At 43.6% G+C, this 10779-nt stretch overlaps 1 pseudogene; it reads right to left on the reverse strand.

Moving 5' to 3' along the window:
• Window positions 1-400: 400 nt before the first annotated feature.
• The window catches only part of LOC123084278 (uncharacterized), a 50329-nt pseudogene continuing 39950 nt past the window's right edge, over window positions 401-10779 (reverse strand).

Below are 10779 nucleotides of genomic sequence, written 5' to 3' on the forward strand. Positions count from 1 at the left end.
GTCGATTATAGTTGTAGCAAAATTACATAGGCACGCAGGCGCGTGAGGAGAGGAACGCACGTCGTGAGAAATCGTGTTCCTTGTCAATAGCCATACACAGTCTATGAGACCACAAATCCAAATCAGAGATCATAATCCCAGAGGCCGGAGTAATCCTCCTTTAACTTTTAAATGGGTTGACATTTTTAGTTCATTGTCATTTTGACCATACTATCCTCTAAGAAAATTGTCTCAATATCTACTACTCCCTCCGTCCCATAATATAAGAGCATTTTTTACACCACAGTAGTGTAAAAAACACTCTTATATTATGGGACGGAGGGAGTACTAGCTAAACTAAAACCAAAACAGATTAAACATCTTGCTAGCAAAACTCAAAAAATTATCGGGAGTCTGTTTTTCAAGCTGCTGGTGCCATGTCCTCAAGGGCGTTCCTAAAGATTTGCGAAAGGGAAACTCGTTGATTATGACAAGTGGCATGGGAGCTTTGGAAGCACTGAACGGTTGTGCCTTCAGCGGCGCCACTCCAAATGTTCCGCTGATCCTACAAACATGTGGCGCCATTCCAAATGCAATGTCACTTGAGCTAGAGCTTGCAATGTCAGTTATAGAGTCATTCCTCGCCATTGTGGGGCTATCAACCATATTATCTGACGGAGGCACACCAAAGTAAACCTAAAGGCCTTCTGCCCCAAGCCACACTTGATAGTTAACAAGAGCCGGAGGAGCAGGTGGTGCAGGGGGCGCATGCCATCAACATCATGAATGCCAACACCTTTGGTTACCACAAGCATTGCCATTGCCTGGAACAGCTGGATGTTGAGCAAGCCAATTATTAAGTTGTTGTTCGTACAGTTGTTCAACAGATGATCCAATTATTAAGTTGTTGTACGATCAATTTTTTTACACTACATAAACATGTTTTAAATGGACGATGAGTGCTTTTTAAAAAGTAAAATCATTTATATAATATATGTATTTAGAACATTTTGACATATATAAACAGTAATAAAAGAGAAAACTAACATATACGAAGAAACGTACGGATGAAAGAAAAAGCCCAAACAGAACGACCGCCAGTAGGCCGGCCCACAACTGAGGCTGCTTGAGGTGAGCTTTACGGGGAGCAACTAATGAAGGAGGGCTCTTTTGGAAGCCTCCCCAAGGGTCACTTGGGGTAGCCTGAGAGCGTGCCACGTGCTCTCAGCCGCTGCCACGTGTCATGCTCTGGGCACTTCATCCGGATTTTTTTTTCTGCACGTGTTTTTGGCTTTTTAGATGGTTTTCTAGATTTTTCAGCTTTTCGATTTTTCATCGGTCTTTCTTAGTTGTTGGACAATAAAATAAAATTCAATTTTTATGTGCGAAGAAACACGTTTTTCTACTTCCCCCGAGAGGCACGGCTGCCCCTCAGAAAACAGGAAAAAGTGTTTTTTTCTTGCACGAGAGGCACGGTTTTGCTTCCGCGAGAGGTACATATTTGCTTCCGTGAGAGGCATGGCCACGCCTCTCGAAAACGTTTTTTTTCCTTTTGCCTGCACGTGAGGCACCCTCGGAAACGAATAAAAACATGTTTTTTTTCTTTTTTTCTTCTGTGAGAGGCACGGCCGTGCCTCTCGGAAACAAAAAAAAACGTGTTTTATTTAGTTTTCATTCCGTGAGAGACACGGGTATACTTCTCATGGAGGTACGGATTTGCTTCCGCGAGAGGCACGAATCTGCCTCTTCTGGAAAGGAAAAAAGACGTGCTTTCGGTTCGGTTTTTTCGTGAGAAAAAATTCATCAAAACCTATCAACATGGGATCTAATTTTGAAGATCTTTACATGAGGAATCCAACGGTGAAAACGATTCAAGATTTAGATGCACGGTTTAAGAGATAAACGTTTTGAATACATCGATCTATGAAAAAAAGGAAAAACTTCCAGTTGTGACAAGTAGCGCACGCCACTTGTCGTAACATGAGGAGATCGTAGTGACCTGTGCAAAGAGTACTCCTTATTAGTGATTTTAGAGCTTTACGTTTGTCTCGCTGCAGTCAAAACACAAACACTCCTCGTTTCTTCCCTATTCTATGAGTTATAATGGGAAACAAGAAGGCTAGCTTGGCCTGGGCCATACAAGGCGTGTTTGGTTACATTATCAATTGAGCCTGGCTCTAGTGAGCCGGTTTAAGGGGATGTAGGTGTAGGATCGAAAGTATGTCTAGAGGGGGGGGGATGATTAGACTACTTGACCAAAATTTTTTTTAGCCTTTTCCCAATTTTAAGTCTTGGCAGATTTTAGCAATTTAGCACAATTCAAATAATCAACCTACACATGCAATTCTAAGAGTATAGCAGCGGAATGTAAAACAATTGCATATGAAGGTAAATGGAGGAGTTTGGAGGAAGCAAACGCAATGTAGACACGGAGATTTTTGGCGTGGTTCCAATAGGTGGTGCTATCGTACATCCACGTTGATGGAGACTTCAACCCACGAAGGGTAACGGTTGCGCGAGTCCACGGAGGGCTCCACCCACGAAGGGTCCACGAAGAAGCAACCTTGTCTATCCCACCATGGCCATCGCCCACGAAGGACTTGCCTCACTAGGGTAGATCTTCACGAAGTAGGCGATCTCCTTGCCCGTACAAACTCTTTGGTTCAACTTCACAATCTTGACGGAGGCTCCCAAGTGACACCTAACCCATCTAGGAGACACCACTCTCCAAAAGGTAATAGATGGTGTGTTGATGATGAACTCCTTGCTCTTGTGCTTCAAATGATAGTCTCTCCAACACTCAACTCTCTCTCATAGGATTGGATTTGGTAGAAAGATGATTTGAGTGGAAAGCAACTTGGGGAAGGTTAGAGATCAAGATTTATATGGTTGGAATGGAATATCCTGACCTCAATACATGTGTAGGTGGTTCTCTCTCAGAAAATGTATGTTGGAAGTGTAGACATATTCTGATGTCTCTCTCCACAAATGAAGAGTGGGTGGAGGGGGTATATATATCCTCCACACAAAATTTAACCGTTACACACAAATCACCAAACTCGGTGGGACCGAATTATAAAACTCCCTCATACCGATTTAGTTCAAAATGTGAACGTTAGGATTTTCGGTGGGACCGACATGTCAACTCGGCGGGACCGATTCCATTAGGTCTAGGGCATAACGTAATCTTGGTGAGACCGATTACACAAACTCGGTGGGACCGACTTTGGTAATAGACAAACAGAGAGTTGGTCAGGCAAACTCGGTGGGACCGATTCGCTCATCTTGGTTAGACCGAAACGTTACGAAGGGGAAACATAGAGTTTGTATTGCAATCTCGGTGGGACCGATCGCTCACCTCGGTTGGACCGGAACGTTACGAAGGGAAACAAAGAGTTTGCAATCCCATCTCGGTGAGACCGAGATCCCTATCGGTGAGACCGAAGTGACTAGGGTTTCTGGCAGTGGCTATGTCAAGTGAACTCGGTGGCGCCCGATAGAAGATTTCGGTGGGGCCGAGTTTGACTTTTGACTTGGGACATATGTGGATATGAGAAAGTAGTTGAGGGTTTTTGGAGCATATCACTAAGAATTTTGAGCAAGTAACTCATTAAGCAACACCTCACCCCTTTTAATAGTATTGGCTTTTCCTATGGACTCAATGTGATCTTGGATCACTAAAAGTAAAATGTAGAGTCTTGTGCTTTGATCTTGAGCCAATCTTCTGTCCTTAGCATTTTGAGGGGTCCACTTTCTAATCCATGCCATGCCAATCATTGAGCTTTCCTGAAATATTTATCTTAAAATAGCATTAGCTCAATGAGCTATATGTTGTTAGGAATTACCAAAACCACACAGGGATAGTTTCACTTTCAATCTCCCCCTTTTTGGCAATTGATGACAACATATAGATCAAAGCTTCGACAAATGATCATAAGATTGAAAAACATCGTTGCTTTGAGAAGTATGTGATAAGCAAGAGCCCCCCCCCTAAATTTGTGAATTATTTAAGATTTGCTTTTGAATGCAAATGCACAATCGATTAGGTTCATGGGTTACTCTTCCATGTCACATACATCTTGGTGGAGCGCTCAAAATGATAGAAATTAAAAGCATGCACTCATCACCAAGCAAATGAATGATCATATATGAGATATAAAAGATAGTATCATCCAACAAGCATTAAGGTAGCAAATGATCAACCACATGATCAAATAAGTATCGCACAAGGACATAAAGTATCTCACACAATAAAAAGTTCAACCAAAAGCAAGACACTCTCTCTCGAAGCCTATGATCTATACATATTCCTCCCCCTTTGGCAACAAGTTACCAAAAAGTTTGAAAATGCATAGTGCTATGCGTCTCTCAGGCTTGGTCTTCGGGAGGTGGTGTAGAGAGAACTCCAAGGACGAAGGCATCAGTCGATGTAGTTGGAGCTGGTGGAGTGGGTGTTGGAGGTGGCACTGGAGCTGTAGCTGCTGGTGCTGACACTGTAGCTCTAGCATCTGAAACTGGCACTACAGCAGACCTCGGACCTCGTGGCACACGCTGAAAAGCATAAGTAGTTGCCTTTCCTCTCCTCTCTTCTGCTTCCTCCTGAAGCTGCTCAACTGCAGTCTGTATCTCAGTTACCTTCAGATCAAGATCATAGAATTTTGTCTCAACAATCCTCTCCAGGCTCTCCTGATTCCGAGTCAGGGTGGCCAAGCCCTTCTAAATCCTCAGTGTAGCTTGAATCAGATAGCCTAATTGATCTTGCTTGCTCTTCAGGAAAACTTGAGATTCTTCTTCAACACTTGGCATCTTGGCAGCTTTCTCAGCCTTTGCCTTGGCTCTCTTCTCCTGGACTTGAGCTGATGATGGTTCCTCCTCATTCATCACTACTGTGTTGTCTTCAAATTCAGGCTGTAAGGATAGATGCTTCTTGTCCAGCAAATAAGTTCCTGTGCCCATCTTGAAGTTGATGAGCTCTTGAATGTGTGGAGCATACCCATAGCTTCTCTTTTGATCAGCAGCTGTCCTCTTGATTATCTCTACAATCAAGCTCATAACCTTGAACTTCTGAGGGACATCAAAGATTTGCAGCATGTTGATGGAGTGTCCTTTGATCATCTTCTGATATCCTGACTTGGGTAGCAGAGTGTGCCTTAAGATCTAGTTGATGGTAGGCAGACCAGACAACAAGAAATGTACAGATCCAAGCTTGTGTGTCTCCAAAGCTTTATCAGGGATCTCTTTGTACATGTTAGCCATGGAGTTGTGGTCTTTCTTCTTGGTGGCATACACATCCAAGTCATCTTCATGTTCTTCGGGGGCATTGATTAGCTTGGCCCACTCCTCAACTGTGGAATGGTATCTGGTATCTGGTACCCTCAGACATCCATACTATCCTTCCATCTGGATAGAAGTGGGCAGTGGAGTAAAACTGCATGATCAGCTCACCATTGCATTTGGTGAGCTTCTGTCCAACAAATTCATCTACTCCACATGCCTTGAAGCTGTCATATACTCCTGGGAAGTGATCTTCATTCTCCTAGATGTATTCTCAATCCACCCATTTCATGTCACATACAATGGGATTCTTGTCAAGCAAAATTGTCTCATAGAAGTCTTGTTGTTCCTTTGTATGAAACCTATAGTCAACTGCAGTCCTCCTCCTAACAACATAGGGATCAGACTGTCTCCACAATCTCAGTCCAGCATCCTTTCTGATGTGCATGTCCTCAACGACTGGATGAACATCATTATGGTCAGGAATTTTGGGTTTCAACTTTCTCAAAACAAGTGAATCATCTTCCTCTTCTTCAGCTTCAGACACTGGGTCCTTGTTCTTTTCCTCAGCAGGTATACTCCTGGTGTTTCTCTTAGGCTTAGGGGGTTTCTGAGCTTGAGCTTTGGGAGCAGACTTGGGCTTTGATGGAGCAGCCCCTGATTTGATAGCATCTCCCATAAGCTTTTGAGCTTTGGGAGCTGGTGCAGCATCCTCTTCCTCTTCCTCTTCTTCTGGATCTCTCATAATGGAGGATCTACCAAGCAATCTGGCAGTGGTCTTCTTGACCCTCTCCTTTCTCTTCTTTCCTTCTCCAAAAGCCTCTTCAGTTGGCTTGGGGGTTTCAGCAGTTGAGGCTCTAACCTTTAAGGTTGGCACCCTCTTGGCAGGGGCCTTCTTGTGCAGGCCAGGCTTAGTTGATGCAACTGTGCCATATTCCTTTTTCAGCACCTTCTTCTTGGAGCTGACTTCCTCCTCAATAGCCACATGGTCGTCATCTTCAGAATCTAAGGTTTTCTTCTTCCTTGACCTGGTGGCTGCTTTGGCCAAGTTACTTGGTGTGCTCCTGCTGCCCTCATCAGAAGTGCTGGAGGGACTAGTGCCCTCACTTAATTGCACTTGTTCCTCAGACCTGTTCTAGCTGTCACTCTGGTCAGCCATCTCTGCAAACTTACTGATAGTAGACCCTATGAATAGATGTAGATAAGGTAGAGTGGATGAGCATCACAAAGTGCAGAGTTTTGCAAAATAGACGACTTAAAAACTTAGTTTTAGTTCTTCACAGAAAGCATTTCGGAGCTACCGATTTGTAAACTCGGTGATATCGAAGCAGCTTTTGGAACCTAAACTAGTGAACTCGGTCAGACCGAGTCATAGTTCGGTGGCACCGAGACTGCTAGGGTTTCACAAAGAATCAAACTCGGTCACACCGATTTGCAATTTTCGGTCAGACCGAAAATGCATGTGCTATGGCCTAAGGCAAATCGGTGAGACCGATTTCTACAATTCGGTCGGTCCGAGATGAGTCCGGCGGAGACCTAACCCTAAATTTTCAAATCCAATCTAATCTAAAGGAAGTTTTCAGCGGATGGATTGATTGCATACGTGGTCATGATCATGGAAAAGCAATGTGCTATGAACCGGAGTTAAAAGAATAGCACAAAGGATCGAACTCGTACCCTAGTTCGGTGGAGTTCGCTATGGCGGCAACGAAGGGGCAGAATTCCGTTGACGGTGATGGAAACCAGCGGCGGGAGGTCGCTGGCAGCGAGAAGACGATCCGGAGACCCGAGGCGGCAGAGTAGGATACGCGCGGGCTGAGAGGTTTCGAAGAAATTTCCAAAATCTCACCTGTGGGTTTATATATCCCGACCTTGTCGGTGTGACCGAGTGGAACAACTCGGTGGCACTGAGATGCAAAATCACAAGCGGTTACTGCAACTCGGTGTGACCGAAAAGTTCAAATCGGTTGCACCGAGATTGAAAACCTAGATCAACTTAGTGATCTCGGTGTGACCGAAATGGATGAATCGGTCATACCAAAATGCACAAAGAGGTTTTGGACGTTTAAGTCTATGACGAACCGGGGACTCCAAGTGCTCCTCACACAGAGTGGTTCGAATCTGACTTGATCAAACTTTGTGATGTAGCATGAATAGAGTTTGAGACGAGAAAAGCATAGATAGCTAGAGGGAGTACTTAGGCATTCTTGTCCATCCATTTGGGGAAAGAGAAAAGGCCAAACAATCAAAGCAACAAATGGATGTCCTCGAATGAGTAAAATATGCATCCAACATGCTCACACAATAAAATGACAAATGAAATATGTGACAAATCATGCACAATCACTCTAGCATCTATCAAGCAATTTGGCGATGACTAGGTCATCTATATATGAGTATATTGACTTAGGAGTCAAATGAGAACATTTGATCATAGGTCATACTCATCGTTTAAGCACGAGTGGGGTTGCCACTTTTACATAAAGCATTGTTGTGCTCACATCATTAGAGTTGCTTTAGCTCAATTGATTAGAGTAAAGCTCCCCCTGGATGTGATATCCCCCCTAAGAGGGATGAATAACTAACCTTGGGTTTTGTCGATGATGGCTTCATGTAGGTGTTGAAGATGTAGATGCCCAATGTTGATGTAGATCATTCGGAGCAATCTTTTTGGAGTGAGTTGCACTTTCAATACCTACACGGGTTAGTCCCAAAAGGAACAAACAAGGATATCCATAGACATAGAGTTATATTCACATGAGATGATGTCCATGAATGCATTAGGTTACCTTGTCCCTTGTCTTACCAATAAGAGGGTTTGTGACTCCTTGAACTAGTGCAAGATATGGAAGTTGTTTGCACTTGTCCTTGCCAAGATGATAAGAGTGAAGTATGTTGGCGGAGTCACCCTCAAGAACTCTCTAGTTCTTCTTCTTAGGGATCCACAACATCTTGATGGGAAACCTTGGAGTTGTAGTCATACTTGATGAAGTGGAACTTGATGTAGTCTTGGGAACCCACTTGACCAAGGCCTTAGGTGCTTCTTCAAATGCATCAATCTCCTCTTGAAGCTTGTCCTTGCCTTTTAGCCTGTGGTCTTGTGGTGGAAGATCATCTTGAGCTTGTGTTCCTTGGAAAGAAGTAGGATCATACTTCTCTTGTTGAGGAATAAACTTCGTCTTGGGGTATTGATCTTCTTCCCACTCAACTCCATTGGCATTGAACTTTCGTTCAAAACCAACACCTTGATTCTTCCGGTGTCTTCCTTGCTTGTGTACAATTTCCTCAAATTGCTTACTTCCGGCAAGACTCTTGTAAACACCTTTCTCTACAATTCCCTTCAATAAGCTATTTTCTTGCTCAAGTGTAACTTGGCTAAGAGAATCATTAGTGGAATCAAGTGAACTACTAGAAGCAACAACATTGGATTTAGCATGATTGTTGTTACTACTAGAGGAAGAATCTTTCTTGTTCTTGTTGCTAGATTTAACTTGTGGCATGTAAGTAGACAAGAGTAAACGCTTGGCAATGTAAGAAGAACTTTTCTTGCGAAGATCATCATTGATTGCTTTTAAGAACCCATGCTCTTGCTCAAGGTTGAGCTTACTTCTCACGAGTCTTTAAAAGTTCTCGATGATCTTCCAAGGTAGTTTCATGAGCTAACTTAAGAGTGTTTAGTTCTTTACTTAGACGCTCAATCTCCTTCTTATCATTGTCATTCATTTTATCTTGATTAGCATGATTAATTGCAAGTTCATCATAGTTTTCATAACTAGAGTTGTCAACAGGTAAATCATCATCACCTAGCAAGTCATCTTCATCACTATTGAAATCAACATACTCGGGGTGTGATACCTTTGGGCCTTTAGCCATGAAGCATCTTCCAATTCTTTCATTTGGTGACTCAAATATGTCGTAGGAATTGGTTGACACAAGTGCTAGACCAGCAACACCTTCATCTTGAGTATATTCGGAGTCAGAGTGATAACTTCTCTCGAAGTGATCGTCAGAGTCGGAGCCGGATACCCATTCACCAACATGAGCTTGATGTCTTCATTTTGTGTAGCTCTTTGATGACTTTGAAGGAAATATGCCCTAGAGGCAATAATAAAGTTATTATTTATTTCCTTATTTCATGATAAATGTTTATTATTCATGCTAGAATTGTATTAACCAGAAACATAATACATGTGTGAATACATAGACAAACATAGTGTCACTAGTATGCCTCTACTTGACTAGCTCATTGATCAAAGATGGTTATGTTTCCTAACCATAGACATGAGTTGTCATTTGATAAACGGGATCACATCATTAGGAGAATGATGTGATTGACATGACCCATTCCGTTAGCTTAGCACATGATCATTTAGTTTACTGCTATTGCTTTCTTCATGACTTATACATGTTCCTATGACTATGAGATTATGCAACTCCCGGTTACTGGAGGAACACCTTGTGTGATACCAAATGTCACAACGTAACTGTATGATTATAAAGGTGCTCTACAGGTGTCTCCAATGGTACTTGTTGATTTGGCATAGATCGAGATTAGGATTTGTCACTCCGATTGTCGGCGAGGTATCTCTGGGCCCTCTCGGTAATGCACATCACTATAAGCCTTGCGAGCAATGTGACTAATGAGTTAGTTGCGGGATGTTGCATTACGGAACGAGTAAAGAGACTTGCCGGTAACGAGATTGAACTAGGTATTGAGATACCGACGATCGAATCTCGGGCAAGTAACATACCGATGACAAAGGGAACAATGTATGTTGTTATGCGGTTTGACCGATAAAGATTGTAACACCCCGGATGTAATTTACCTTATATGTACTCCAACTCTTGCCGTTTCCGGTGCTAAGTTATTTTATTTCCTCGGGTTTGGGTTTTTGTCTCCGTGTGTTGTTGTCATTGTCATGCATCTCATATCATGTCATCATGTGCATTGCATTTGCATACGTGTTCTCTCATGCATCCGAGCATTTTGTCCGTTGTCCGTTTTGCATTCTGGCGCTCCTATCTCCTCCGATGGTCCTTTCTACCTTCTTTTCGTGTGTGGGGGTTAAACATTTCCGGATTGGACCAAGACTTTCCAAGCGGCTTTGGTTTACTACCGGTAGACCACCTGTCAAGTTTCGTGCCATTTGGACTTCGTTTGATACTCCAACGGTTAACCGAGGGACCGAGAAGGCCTCGTGTGTGTTGCAGCCCAACACCCTTCCATTTTGGCCCAAAACCCACCAAAACCCTCTACATCATCTAGAGCGTTCGATCACGATCGCGTGGCCGAAAACGGCACCTCATTTGGACTCTCCTAGCTCCCTCTATGCATATATAAAGAACCCCCTCCTAAATTCATGGGTCTTCTTCCCCCCTAACCCTAGATCAGCTCCACCTCGCCGCCGAACGCGTCCAATTCGGACCGGACGTTGTCTGCCCGCCGTCGCCGACCTTCCAGAAGACGCCATGTGTCCCGGGCGCACCCACATCGCCGCCCCCTCCGCCACCGGCCCGCCAGGCTCG

This window comes from Triticum aestivum, chromosome 4A (genome assembly GCF_018294505.1).
Source record: "Triticum aestivum cultivar Chinese Spring chromosome 4A, IWGSC CS RefSeq v2.1, whole genome shotgun sequence".
NCBI classification, from domain to species: Eukaryota; Viridiplantae; Streptophyta; class Magnoliopsida; order Poales; family Poaceae; genus Triticum; species Triticum aestivum.